Raw genomic sequence first — 15,637 nt, 5'->3', positions numbered from 1 at the left:
GCAACGATAAATACCTTGGTCTCTAAATAATTTAAAAAGTGAATTACAAAGACACTATGTCTTCGTAAAATAATTCTAACACCGTGGGTTGTCCAAGTTTCTGACCATCTGCCTCTTTTTGGAGGCTGGATTAAGAGGACAATGCATTGCAACAAAGCCCTCTGTGTCTATCTTTATAATCTTATTGCCTGTTTAGTTGATTTTGTATGTGTGTGTGTGTGTGTGTGGTTGTACCTGGCAACAAATTACATCAAATTGTAGTTTGTGTAATTTTCCCCCAGCTTTTTTAGAAGTTTTCTTTAACATTCCATTAAATTTCAGTGTTCATAATAGTATTTTAAATAGTTTTCTGGCTGTTTATGATAATATACTGGGAAGTTAGGAGAGCTGGTAACGGAAACATATAGAAGATTATAATATTGACCTTTGTCTTGGTTGAGGTCTTCAGGAGAAGACCTAGAGATGGTCTCTTCAGGAAGTTTATTGAGATACACATTTGTGATGATGATCTGTGGAGAAATGAAAGAAAGAAATAGGACTGAGAATAGAAATCACTGAAAATGCAGAAGTTGCAACAAACACTTCAAATAATCCCACAATAACCTGTAAAAGTAGCATACCCTTTTAAAATTGTTCTAAAAGAAGCAAAGTGTATCAGCCTTTATATTTTCTGTATTGACTAATACTGAATGCAAGCTATTCCAAGAAGGGACATGACCTTGGACAAGGCTGATAGAAATTTTTGTAGAATGACTTGTCTAAATGCCCTGAGATGCCATTGCTTCTGGCACTAAGGAAAAATGCCTTAGTCTTGAAGGAGGAATTTGGACAGTGCACCATGTCATCTATGCAGTCATAAGGCTAAAATTGCTATCAACTGAAGATATTTTTGGATATAATAATATTTGTTCCTGTCATAACCACTTATATTGTCTCTTGAATGATGTGTCCAAATTCTTGTTAAGTTTTGATATAGAAAGCTGCAAACCAGAGCTAAGCATACACATGTTGAGCTACAAAACTATGTGAACAATATATAAATTCATGTCTTAATAATTTATATCTAGGCAATTACTATCTGAGATAATAACAGCTATGCCTGAATTATTGTAGCAAACATATATGTGTCTATGTGTATATGTATATGTATAATATATGCTATATTTAGATTGTGTAAGCTTGTATGCAAAAGTATGGTTCTATTTGTTTGGTAGCCTACCAAAAACATTTATTATTGACACAATATAGATCTTTAAAAACTAATGTTCAAATAGGAACCAGGCTAGGTGCAGTGACTCATGCCTATAGTCCCAGCACTTTGGGAAGCCAAGGCAGGTGGATCACTTGAGGTCAGGAGACTGGCCAACATGATGAAATTCTGTTTCTACTAAAAATGCAAAAAAGAAAAAAAAAAATAACTGGATGTGGAGGCACACGCCTGTAATCCGAACCACTCGGTTGGCTGAGGCAGGAGAATCACGTGAACCCAGGATATGGAGGTTTCAGTGAGCCAAGATCATGCCACTGCACTCCAACCTGGGCAACAGTGTGCGTGTATGTGTATATATATATGCCTACTATATATACATATACTAGATATATATGTATATATACACATACTAGATATATATATGTGTGTGTGTATATATATATACACACACTATATACGTACATATATATGCATATATATGTACATACATACACACACACATATATACACACACATATATACATATGTTGTTTAGGTCAGTAGTAGGTCAGTAGTCTTCTGTAAGCCACCGCTGAAGGATAGGGGATATTATTGTGAAACTAGGCTCTTTCTCCATGAGATAATGCCTATTCCTAGTTGATGTTAACTTGTCTCTTTTGGTATCCTGTAACCTAAATACTGCAATATAAAGTTTTCTATTATTAATACATTTTTTTGCTAGATAATATGGGATAATAGAGAAGAAAACAAAAATATTCAGTTAATAAGTATACAAATATATTCATAGAGAATAAGAAAGAAATACTAATAGAGTTCTTGTTTTCTCAAATGTTCCGTGGTCCTATCTGGTATGTATAACCATATTCTTTCACTACTGATCCCATTGTCCCTTTGTCCTCAGTGGTACTTTCATTTGTGGTACTTCTTTGCTAGGTTTTTTGACTCAAAACTTTATTCCTGAAGGGTCTGGTCCATTAGTAAGTCCAACCTCCATTGGGTTTGGGATTTTCATTGACTTTAATCATGGTACCATTAGCATGATTTCCCATAATGTTAGATATGAAGAGGATGCATGGACTCAGCAACATGGACTTCCACTCCTGAAAGCTAATCTGGCGAACTCATGCAAACTGCCTAATTTGCAGGCAGGAGAGAACAATGAGTTCTTAATATGGCACAACTTTCCAGACTAATCAGCCAGCTACTTGGTGGCAAGTTGATTACATTTGACCACCTCTAGTATGGAAGGGACAATGTTTAGTTTTAAAGAGAATAGACACTCAATCTGGATATATATTTATCTTCCATGTATGCAATACTTCTGCCATCCATGACTTATTGTTTACTATTTGTGGGCTTACAGAATTTCTTATACACCTTTATAGTCCTCCAAACAATATTCTCGCTGATCAAGGAGCTCACTTCACAGTAAATGAGGTGCATCAGTGGACCCATGGAAATAAAATCCATTGGTCCTACTGCCACACATAGTAGCATGGTAGTACTAGGAGATACCCTAAGGGACCCGTTGTATTCCAGATATACTTTCTCCAATTCCATTATGGAGTAACAGCCAAATTTTCTCTTGACAATCAGGATCGAACACCCATCAAGTACAATAACTCTTCTCTTTGCCTAGTGTAGATGAATGAGGAGGCCTGAGTAGCTTGATTGCAGGCATTACTTTCAGTTCAATAAAATCATGATGTTTCTTGGTGGATGCATTCCTCTCTTTGGAAGCCAGCCCTCTAGTTCAGAAGAGACTAAGGTCATAGGGATTGAAAGCAAATGTTTTCTAATGGATCAGGTATAATATGAGTGTAGCCACTCCTGCTTCCATTTCTTTATTCATGTACCTACAGATCCTGGCTGTAGGAGAAACAGACCATATTGTTGCACTGCTTTAGATCATGTACAGTATTCTGGAGGACGTTGTCCTAGCCCCACAAGGTACTACCATGTATTCTGCCATTCTATCAAGGCAGTTGGACCAATGCATTTTATTTCCATGGGTCCACTGATGCACCTTATTTAGTGTGAAGTGAGTTATTTGATCAGGAAGAATGTTGTTTGGAGGACTATGAGGGTGGATAAAAAATTCTGTAATTCCACAAACAGTAAACATATAAGTTATGGATGGCGGAAGTATTGCATACACGGAAGATAAATATACAGGCAGACTGAGTGTCTATTCCATTAAAAACTAAGCTTTGCCCCTCCCATACCAGAGGTGGTCAGATGTAATCAACTTGCTATCAAGTACCTGGTTGATCAGTCTGGGGAGTTGTTTCAAATCAAGGACTCATCATTGTTCTCTACTGTCTGCAAATTGGGTAATTAGCATGAGTGGTAGCCTGGTTAGCCTTCAGGAGTGGAAGTCTATGTTGCTGAGCCCATGCATAATATGCACATCTTACACAATGGAAATTTTTTTATGGGCTTAACAGAAAATGGCATAAATGTTTGAGGAGAGGCTAAGTAGAATTTATTCACTGATCATCCTATCCATTGAATTATTAAGTCTTCACCTGCTGAAGTCACCTTATATGGGCATATAAATGGAATACAGATATCTTCACAGTTTCTGAACATTCAGGTGGGCAATCCACATTCCTCTTACCTAGACCTCTTCATCATCAATTTTCCTCTCATGCTGTGACCATTCTGGTAACCTTTGGCCACAGTCCATGAATTAAAATAGACTCATACTTGTCTTTTCTTTTCAGGCACAATGAGCAACCAGGTTGCATTAGTAGAATTGCCCAGAGACATAATTTTTCTTTACCATTATCCATGGATATCCAAGAAAAGGCTATAATTCTGCAACTGATCACTGTTTTTGGTGCCTAAGTATTGTCCATAGCTGTCTGTAAACCACACTCAAGTTTTCTTTTTCTTAATCAGCAACTCTTAATGAGACATGGGTGTAGGCTAGGAGAGATAGGTAATGTACCTCATGGAGGAGCCATGGAAAATTAGAATACTTCTTATGCAAGTTATTTTTGCCTTCAGGGCGTGTTTGAGTCCAATCTTATACTAACCACTTACATTTGATGAGACAAAACTTCTGTCATCAAATTATGGCTTGATAAGTCAAACAATAATTTATGACAGGCTTGGTATTATTATGGCTTGGTAAGTCCAACAATAGTTCATGACAGGCAACTCAGGTTGCATGGTGATTTAGTAACCCATGGTTAAATGTTCAATATTTTCCAAGGCTCAGGAGGAAGCAAAAAGCTGTTGTCAAAAGGAAATCATTATGCACAACGAATGGCAGAGTTTCGCTCCAAAATCCTGCAGTTCTGTGATTAATTTATAGGGATCTGCCATAGGCTCTGAACAGTATCTTTATTTGCATGCACTGAGAAGAGGTCATACAAGGATACAGCAAGATGGTAGCTTGATGTCTGGAAGCCAGGAAGAACACTCTCACCAGAAATCAACTCTGTTGGCTTCTTGATCTTAGACTTTGAGTCTTCAGAATTGGTAGAAATAAATTTTGTTTTTTTGAGCCACAAGGTCTATGGTTTTATTATGATAACCAAAGCTGACTAATGAGCTAATAATATAAATTAGGAACAAGTTGTCTCCAAATTCCAATTCAAAGAGACCTCTAGGCTTCATGCTTTCTGCATAAAATCATCAATGTATTGGACCAGTGTGATGCCACTTGAAAGACAAAGGTGATCAAAAGCTTTATGGGTACAATTACGACTAGAGCTGAAGAGTTACAGTATTGCTGGCCAAACCAGCTGAGAGTAAACTGCTTCTGGTGGCCTTAGTAACTGTTATAGTGAAATATAAATCCCTTGACAGATTAGATAGTTGTGTACCAGGTACCAGGCAGGACATGTGTTAATTTCTCAAGCACTGTTACCCCATCTACAAATAGTTGCAATTGTAGTCACTGGCTGATTAAGTTTGCATCAAATATTGTCATCCTTGAACATCATCTATTTCTGCACAGGCCAAATAGGAAGTAGAATGAGGCTATAATGGAATCAACAGTCCTGTTATGTTGTAGCCCTTAACGATGGCAATAACCTCTGCAATCCCTCTAGAAGTGCTGTATTGCGTTTGTTTTAAGATTTCTGTAATTAGAAGAGACTCTAGTGGTTTGTTTCCATTTGGTCTTTTATATAATAAAAAATAGCTCCCACTCTGCAGGTTAGAGAACCAGTGTGAGAATTCTTCTAGTTGCAGAGTATTATTATTTCAATGATAAATTAGGGAACTAGATGAATAACTACAGGATGAGCCTAGGAACCCACTGATACCACTGTGAGATGGACTCAAGTTAAAACTCCATTGATTAGTTGACTTCCATTAGACCCTAATCTGGATGGTGGATCACAGTGACACTTTAGGCCTCCAGAAATTAATTTCACTTCAAAACCAGTGTCAAAAAAAAAAAATCTCTAAGAAGTCTAATTATTTTCAGAGACACTGAAGTATAATATAGTCACAAGACCCTTTGAGGAAGTCTCAGAGAAAAATTTAAAAATTTTTTGCAGTGTAGCACGGTTCTTCCTCAAGAGGATACAGCCTCCCATTCATTCAAGGTGTTTAGATCTGTAAATTGGTGTTAAGCCTGGGTGTTAATTGAGGGATTGTGGTTTTGTTTTGATGATTTAAGGCTTACTTATTTTTATTAGACCTAGAATTGTTCTGCTTATACCGATCAATAAAGAATTTAGTAGACCACCCATCTATTTTCCAAGAACATCATGACCAACTAGCCAATGCAAGTTATCTGAAAGACTATTCTGATTACTTCTCTGGCTGGATTTCATGATTGATAATCAGAAACACTTGTCATTGGTGATTAAGTGCTACCACTTGACCTTGTCGTTCCAGTATTCCATTATATTCATTGAATTTTGTGTTCTTAGCTTGCTAGTAGCAGTTCCCAGTGTAATTTCTGACCTACAGAGGAGTGGACACAGAGCTTTTCATAGATGCTGGAGTTCCTTCTTTAACTTTATTCCTCAGAGTAAGTGGTGCATCATTTGGACACTCTTGGCTTTGATGCACAATAAATCTGTCATCAAAAAGACCACCAGGATGGCTAAATAGTAGGAAGGAGAGCTGTACTGATCGTATCAGTTTGCCAACTGGGAAAAGGCAGCCTCTGGGTGTGGATCAAAGGTGCTTTCTCTTTGAAAAAGGAAAGGATGGATTGAGTTTTTGCCTCATAGGATTTGTCTTACAAAATAGAGACATACATACATACATATTTAGCAAGTTTTGAGGGAAAGCTATATATATTTATGAGGCAAGTCAAGTGCGGGTATGATGGGCAAACATCCCATTTCTCTTTGGGTGGGGGTTTCAGCATTAAAATGAGATGGAACATGGCTCTGTACCTTGAAAGGTGAACTACAGGACACAATGACAGTTTGTGCACAGCGTCTATAATCTGCTGAAACTACCTTTATGTCTGCAGTGACTTGGCAGAAAAAAAAAATGTTTGTAAGGTCAGTCCTCTGTCCAAACAAGAGTTGTAGTGGTTTGGACTACAGATCAGTTAGGAAGGGTCTGATAATTTGCCTGGTAGACCCTCTTGTTAGGGAATGTATTAAAAGTCTGGTTTTTCTTGTAGCTATAGGAATTTAGGAAGATGCCATGACAGCCAAGCCCTGAACCCTTGACATGTAGGTAACATTTATTTCCTTCACCTTAGGGACCATCTTCGTTAATAAAGAGGAATCTATTTTAAGTCTGTTAGATCACACCATACTCATTAGGATCCATTCCTGCACATGTCCCAGATTTCTGTCTAAACTGAAAAAGAGAAACATGTAATTATTCTGGTGTATGGTGTACTCCCTTGTTTACTGCACTTGATACTTCATCCTTCAGAACTTATTGAGTCTAGTTTAAGTCTAGAAGCAAAGAGAAGGGATGAGGTTGAATCTTGAAAAGAATCAGCAGTTTTGTAAGTAAATTCCCCAGGTGAGGGCATTAGAGGTAAAGGAAGGCTAACCTTTTCAGGCAGGGGTGGAAGGGGTGCATCAGCTGGCAAGAAAGTGGCAGCCAGATTTCAGAGTTTGATGTCACCAGCTTCATGGGGGTCTGTCCCTATGCCCCATTCTAATTTTAGAATTACGTATCTTCCCAGTCAATGCCCTCAGTGTAACAGAAGAAGCACTGAGGGTTGGAAAATAAATTGCCTTGTAACTCAGCCAGGGGCAGGATGGGACTCAAGGTTTGGTTTTCAGAAATCTCAGCCCTGTGGCTAGAGGAGATTAGGGTTTCTTTCATGGCAAATATGAAAACATTCAGGTTATTAGTGTGGAACGTTAGCTGTGAATTTGAAGCCCTGAGCTCATCTTTTCTTTTCTCCACTTCTCCAGCAAGTTAGGCGCAACCAGTTGATTCCATTTTACTCCTTAATTTGACCAAAATGTTCTAAGGTGGTAAATATATACAAACCAGTAGTTCTCTTTCTGTACGTGTTAATTAGAAGTGCCCATTGACAATATTTTGCTTATTTTTATTACCAGATTATGCCACGGACAACCACTGCCCCCTATTACACCAAAAATAAAGGCATAAGTGTCCTTACATACAGTCAGATTGGAGAACCAATTCCAGAAAGTCAGAACTTTGTTATTCCCTGATAACATAGCAGTGACTCCCCTGCAGACTTCTTAAGTGGTGGTTGTTTTCCTTGTCTTTCCCAGGTGCTTTATACTTCAGTGCCTGGAGGTGAGCTACATTACATTCTTTCTCATTATATGGTCTCTTTCAGACTATTCTCCTTTTTCCTTTAGAATGACAAGTCTTTAGACTACAGCACTCACTACCACTCTCAGCTGCAGCCACCTACTCCTGTCCTCATCCCCACTGGTCATCATTTCATCCCTGGTGATTTTAGCTTTGGCATATTGTCTTTTTCACATTGCTCTTGTTGAAATCTTTAGTGATGTCAATATTCACATGAATTACCCTTTCAATAAATTGTTCTCTTTTCCTCCACTGAATTTGTTTTTGACCTTACCTCAACCTAGACCTTACTAGACTTTTCTAATCTTAAATTCATATATCCAGCTTGCTCACCATTGACTCCTGTTTTCTCTCTTTCTTTTTTTTTTTTTTTTTTTTCATTTGCTAATTCCCTCTTGTGCTACAAATCCAACAGTCTTTCTACTGCCGGTACCTGGTCCAATGACCCTATTATGTTTTTATTACTCCTCCTGTCTCACTTTACTTTCTCCTTAACTAGTTTAAATTCCACAGTCAGTTATTATTATTATTATTATTATTATTATTATTATTTTTTAAATATGGAACGCTTCACGAATTTGCGTGTCATCCTTGCGCAGGGGCCATGCTAATCTTCTCTGTATCGTTCCAATTTTAGTATATGTGCTGCCGAAGCGAGCACCACAGTCAGTTATTATAATAACTTCCTTCATACACCCTAAACTCCTTTACTTTTCTTTTACTTTGTTGTATTCCTCAAACCTGAATCTTACATTTCTATACCCTGACATGCATGCTGGTGGAAAGCACACTGTGATACAGAATGATGCCACTTAAATTCATAAGGAAATGTTTTGTTTATTTTGTTTGTTTTTGTCGATGAGTGTTGGCAGTCTGGAATGCATACATCTCTGATACCCAATCTGGGATTCTAGGATATATAGGAAATAGAAAATTTAGCATGAGAGAAATGCCAGATATAGGTGAAGGGGAGGAAGGCAGCAAATCACACTGCCATGTATGCACCTATGCAACAATCTTGCATGTTCTTCACATGTACCCCAAAACGTAAAATGCAATAAAAATAAAAATTAAAAAAATAAAATAAAAAAAGAAAGACAACACAGTTTCTAAAGAACCAAGGTCCCTATTCACTCCACTTATTGTTTGATTTTTTTAATGGTTATTTGTGATATCATTTTTAATCATTTCTAGAATATTTATTTTCACTCCAAGGAGAGGAACAAAGAAATTTGTTTATGCCATTTGGAAGTGGAATGGAAAATAATGACAATTTTCTTAATTCTCTTAAACCATCATCTTCTTCTGGACTTTAATTAGTAAAATCAAACAAGCAAAAAACCCCTCAGGGGAAAAAAAAAAAGAGAAACAATAAAAACAAACAAAAGACAACATATATTGTTTTGTTTCTTTTTATATAAACAAAGTTATATTAATGAAACCATGTCCATAAATAGAAGAATGGCACATTTACATGAATGACCCTTAAATAATAATTGAAACATGCAAGAGAATAAAGCTTTTTCTATACAATAGCTTTGACAATTTAAATATAAAAAGAAAAAATTTAAAATTATATGTAAATTATACTTGTTATAACTGTAGATTTTGTTTTAATTAAATGGCTATTTTCACAAGCAATCTCGTGAATCAAAACAAGCACAAATTTTAACCTTTTAAAATTAATGTGGCTACAGTTTTTATTTTTATGAAGAGTATATGAAAATTTTTAATTATTGATAAAACAGGACCTTTTAAGTAAGCCCATCCAAAGCAAAGAAACAATTTTACTTTATTGATAGAGGTGATGAAATAGAAGGAGGAAGAAAAAAGTTTATTTTAAAAAAAATGTTTTGCATCGTGAAAATATGTTGAGAATGTTTCAAAGAGATGCTCCATAAAACTCCAGTAGTCTTCTTACAACAGTGTACTCGGAAGTGAAGGAAATATTAGTAAGAGGATGCATACTTTTTCAATGCTATATTTTTCAATGCCATATACAACATTGTGTGCTTGGCAAAATTTGCTTTAAAAATATAACTTCTCGATGAAAATCTAACCATAAATCATTTTTTGTGTGAAAACAATGAGTTTGGCTGAATACTGAACAATGGCTCAGACAGTGTTGTAAAACTAATTTGCTTTATAAATTTGTTATCATGACAAGCTTTTAAAAAAAATGTAAAAATAATATGAAATAATGATGGATACTGGGATACTTTAACCAATAAACATTTTGAATGGATGACTATATGAATGAATGATAAATGAATGAGGAAATATCATATAAGTTATATAAATGTATGCGCTTTCATAATGTTCTTCCTGACAAAATTACTCATTTTCCATTATTCATTTTTTTGTAGAACTCTAATAATTGCTTGGAAATGTATTGACTACCCGCTAAAATTTGTCTGGTTAGTCAATTTTTTTTTCCTTTTTTTGAGATGGAGTTTTGCTCGTTACCTAGGTTGCAGTGCAATGGCGTGATCTCATCTCACCGCAACCTCCGCCTCTCAGGTTCAAGCAATTCTCCTGCTTCAGCCTCTTGAGTAGCTGGGATTACAGGCGTGTGCCACCACACCTGGCTGATTTTGTATTTTTAGTAGAGACAGGGTTTCTTCGTGTTGCTTAGGCTGCTCTTGAACTCCAGACCTCAGATGATTTGCCTGCCTCAGCCTCCGAAAGTGCTGGGATTACAGGTGTGAACCACTGCACCTGGTCCATCAGTTTTTATACTTTCTGTTGTTTTTTAGAATCTAGGAAGTTTGCAATTCTAAAAATAAGATAGCTATTTCAAAATTTTAAAATATGAAATATTTACATGTGTCGTGAATTCATGAAAATGTAAAGTACTGTAAAAGTGAGTGAATAATTCTTACTGTAGAAGTGAGTGAATAATTTTAAGTACTAAGTATATAATTCTTAGTACTTAAAATATTTAAATAATATATTAATATATTTCTGATGAAAATAATCATTTTTTGAAAATGATTATTTTAAAAATTAAACATTAAAAAACTGGACAAAATCTTAGCTAACTTAATATTCAACTAGTAAATTAAAAGCACAACTACCAAAATAAGAAGACGCAAAGAAATTAATAGTCAGAATAAGGACATTTTAAAATAGAGAGACAGCTTAAAATACATCTCTCTCTGTTTGAAAAGCATGGCAAAATGTATGTTTTGTAGAAAAAAATATATTGTAAACTGTAATCTTAAATATAGAAAGTGTGAATAAGCATGTTTTTTAAAAATTAGAAGACAATTTAAAAGACCATTCCAGTAAAAAGCCCAAAACACATTTTTTTCAGAAGGGAATTTTGTGAAAACTGTAAAGATGAAAAAGGGCAATGCCACTTAAATTATTTTGTGGAATAAATAAAGAAGAAAAATTTCCAAATTATTTTTATTCAAACCTACAAAAGTATGATAAATATAGTGATTGATCAAATTTATAGGTCAATGTCAGTAATGAATATCAGTGAAAATAAAACAATCCCATAGTATATTAAAAATAATAAAATATACCCAGTGGCAAGATATCCTTATTGTGTTATTAAAAATTATTTAATACATTTCATTACATTTATAGAACTGGAAAGAAACATCATAATTTCTAAATACAAAAATATTTTAATAATTGTACTTCCATAATTGTGGAATCAATAAAAATATAATAGACTTTATTTTACATATATAAACACACACACATGCACATATATACACACATGCACACATATCTTAACTAAAAAGTCAACATCTTATATAATGGGTAAAAATTTCCACTAAAATAAAAAAACATAATGACCATTTTTGCCACTATTATTTGCATTGCATTGAGTGGTTAGCTGATTGGGTTTCCAAGGATAAGCAATTAGAGGTAAAAATAATTGGAAAGGAAGAGTTAACAGTTTGCATGTTACAAAGATAGAATATTGAAGGAAATAGTACAGTCTAAGGTAACTAGATGTTATGAAAATGTAATTTCATTCTAAATTCTATACATTCAGCAGAATATTTTAAAAATGTACATAGCTTTACTGTTTATTACAAGTTGATTTTATGATTCATATGAAAACCTAAAAAAAAAAAAAGTAACTGGGGAAATTCTACAGGGAACATTAGTGGGAAATGGGACTGAGACCTTTCTCATATTAAAACAAATTATAAATAACATGTAATTAAATGAGCTTGATATTAGAATAATACATGAATAAATAGACTAATTAAAGAAAAAATAAAACCCAGAAATAGATTCAAATAAACATCATAATATGGCAAAAAATTATACTCTAATTAGTGAGAAAAACTGGACTTTTTAATAAATGTTGTCCACAAAAGATAATATTTGATCTCTCATTAACGAGAATAATCTATCCCAGAATCCCAGGAATCTATATGTGTAATGAACTCATACTAATACCAGTATAACATGTGGGAACAGGAATAGCATTTTTAACTATAATCAACATTAATAAATAATAAAGTAGACAACTGAAAATTTTAAAGTGCAAAGCGAAAAATATTTTTATGTAAGACAATGTAAATAAAAAGAAAAAGTAAAATACTAGAAAATATTTTGTAAATTATATCACATAAAAACAGCTAAGATACTTAATACAAACATAGCTACATTAATTAAGGGGAAAAGCCTCATAAACTAAAAGAAAAATGGAAAATAATAAAAACTGAAAATTAAATTCAGGTTGTCTCAAAATGGATTAAAGACTTAACTGTAGAGACGAATTCCAAGAACACAGTGGAGAACCTACCTGGCATTAATCTGGGCAGTAATTTTTTTGGATATGACCCTGGAAGCACAGGCAAGAACGACAAAAATAGAAATATAGAATAGCATCAAAGTAAAAAGTTTCTGCACAACAAAGGAAATAATCAACCAAGTTAACAGACAACCCACAGACTGAGTGAAAATATTTTCAAACGATAAATTTGATAGGAATTAATATCCAAGTATATAGAGAATTCAACTCAGTAACAATAACCTCAATAGATATTACTTAAGACAAAGAAATGGCCAACAGGTTTAGTAAAAAAGTGTTCAACATAGACAAGGATGCCCTCTCTCACCACTCCTATTCAATATAGTATTGGAAGTTCTGGCCAGGGCAATCGGGCAAGAAAAATAAATAAAGGGTTTTCAATTAGGAAAAGAGGAAGTGCAATTGTCTCTATTTGCAGATGATATGATTGTATATTTAGAAGACCCCACCTTTGCAGCCCAAAATAACAAACCTGCACATTCTGCACATGTACCCCAGAACTTAAAAGTATATTGAAAATAAATAAATAAATAAAGTGTTCAACATAAAAAATAAATAAATGCAAACTAAAACCAAAATGAGCTATCACCTCATACCTGTAAGAATAGTTGTTTTGAAAAAAATGGGAGACAAGTGTTGGTGGGGATGTGGGGAGAAAAGAACTCTTGTGTATTGTTAGTGGGGATACAAATTAGTACAGCCATGTAGAAAACAGTATGATGCTTCTTCAAATAATTAATATCTAATTACCATGTGATTCAGCATTCAAAATTCTGGATATATATTCAATGGAGATGAAATCAGTATTTTGAAGGGATATATCTGCATACCCATGTTCACTTCAGTATTGTTTATAAAAGCCAAGCTATGAAATCAGCCTAACTGTTCATCAATAGGTAATAAGATAAATAAAATGCTGCATACATTAACAGTGGAGTACTATGAAGCCTTAAAAAGGAAATATCATTTGCAACAATGCAGATAAAACTATAAGATATTATGTTAAGTGAAATAAGCCAGGCACAGAAAAACAATACTGCATGATCTCACTTATATGTGGAATCTAAAAAAAAGAAAAGAAAAGAAAAGAAAAAAACTGTTAAACTTATAGAAGTAAAGAATGGAATGGTGGCTGCCAGAGAGGGTAGGTGGGGACGGGTAGTGGCATGTGGAAGGGCACAATTGATCAGAGTACAAAGTTTCAATTATAGAGGAAAAATAAATTTTTGAGATTTATTGAGCAGCGCAATTACCATAATTAATAATAATATATTGTATATTTCCAAATTGCTGTAAGAAATTTCTATTCATGACCTTTGTCCATTTTTAATGGGATTTTTATTTGTCGATGTTGTGTTAATTGTTTAGTTGTTTGGGTTCCTTGTGTGTTCTGGATGTTGCTCTCCTGTTGGATAAGTAGTTTGCGAATGTTTTCTCCAATTCAACAGGTTGTTTCTTCACTCTGTTTATTGCTTCTTCTGCTGTGCAGAAGCTTTTTAGTTAATGTCTCAATTTGTCTATTTTTGGGTTTGTTGCCTGTGCTTTTGAAGTTCTGACCATAAAATTCTTGCCTAGAATACTGTCCTGAAGAGTTTTTCCTGTATCTGTCATCTTTCAGTGGTTTTATGTGTCTTATGTTTAGGTCAGTTTATGTAAATGATGAGAGATAAGGGTCCGGTCACTGTTCTGCATATGGTTATTCAGTTTTCTCAGCACCATTTATTGAAGGGAGTTTCCTTTTCCCAATGTATGTTCTTAACAGCTTTGTCAAAAATTATTTGGCTGTAAATATTTGGATTTATTTCTTGATTCTCTATCCTGTTCCATTGATCTGTGCATCTGCTTTTATACCAATACCATGTTATTTTGTTGCTATAGACTTACAATATATTTGGATGTTACATAATGTGATGCCTCCAGTTTTGTTCTTTTTGTTCAGGATACTTCTCCTATTCTGTCTCTTTTTCATTGCCATATGAATTTTAGGATTATTTTCTGCAAAAAAAAAAATACAATGATATTATGATAGAAACTGTGCTGAATTTGTGGATTGCTTTGAGCAGTATGGTCATTTTAAGGATATTATTTTTTGCCAAATCATAAACAGGAATGTCTTTTCATTTGCTGTGTCTTCAATTATTTTTCATCAGTGTTTGTCATTTTCCTTGTAGAGATATTTCACCTCCTTAAACTTAATTCCTAGGTTATTTTTCTTTTCTGGTAAATATTGTAAATGGGACTACTTTCTTGATTTCTTTTTTGGTTATTTAATTATTGATGTATAGAAATGCTATTAGTTTTTTATGTTGAATTTGTTTTTTTTCTCTTGCCAGGATACTTTCGCTATCACTCCTAGTACTATGTTGAATAGGAGTGATGAAAGTGAACCACCTTGTCTTATTCTAGCTCTTAGAGGAGAAGCTTTCAACTTTTCTCCATTCAGTATGATGTTGGCTGTTGATGTGTCATATGGACTTTTAAATTTTGAGGTATGTTCCTTCTATGCTTAGTTTGTTAAGAGTTTTTATCAAAAAGCAATGTTGAATTTTATCATTTCTTTCTGTGTATATTGAGATGATTTTATATTTACCTCCTTCTTTCTGTTAATGTGATGTATCATATTTAGAAAAGAAGACATACAAATGGCCAAAAAAGTATAGAAAATAATGCTCAACATCACTAATTATCAGAAAAATGCAAATTAAAACCACAATGAGATATTATCTTCTATCAGTTAGAATGGCTACTTTTAAAAAGACAAAAAATAACAGATGTTTTCAAGGATGTGGAGAAAACTGAACTTTTATATGCTGTTGGTGGGATTGTAAATCAGTACAGCCACTATAGAAAACAGTATGGAGAGTTTTCAAAAATCTTGAACATAGAATTACCATATGATCAAGCAGTCT

General features: G+C 34.2%; 1 non-coding gene across 1 annotated transcript; it reads right to left on the bottom strand.

Moving 5' to 3' along the window:
* Positions 1-8,496: 8,496 nt before the first annotated feature.
* On the bottom strand, positions 8,497-8,603 carry LOC135276205 (U6 spliceosomal RNA). The gene has a single exon (XR_010343748.1). It is a non-coding gene; the product is annotated as a U6 spliceosomal RNA (small nuclear RNA).
* Positions 8,604-15,637: the final 7,034 nt, after the last annotated feature.

The sequence above is a fragment of the Aotus nancymaae genome, unplaced genomic scaffold (assembly GCF_030222135.1).
Source record: "Aotus nancymaae isolate 86718 unplaced genomic scaffold, 86718_ANA_hifiasm-v0.15.2.pri h1tg000020l, whole genome shotgun sequence".
NCBI classification, from domain to species: Eukaryota; Metazoa; Chordata; class Mammalia; order Primates; family Aotidae; genus Aotus; species Aotus nancymaae.
Note: the sequence above shows the minus strand (reverse complement) of the source record. Positions and strands in the feature narration are given on the sequence as shown.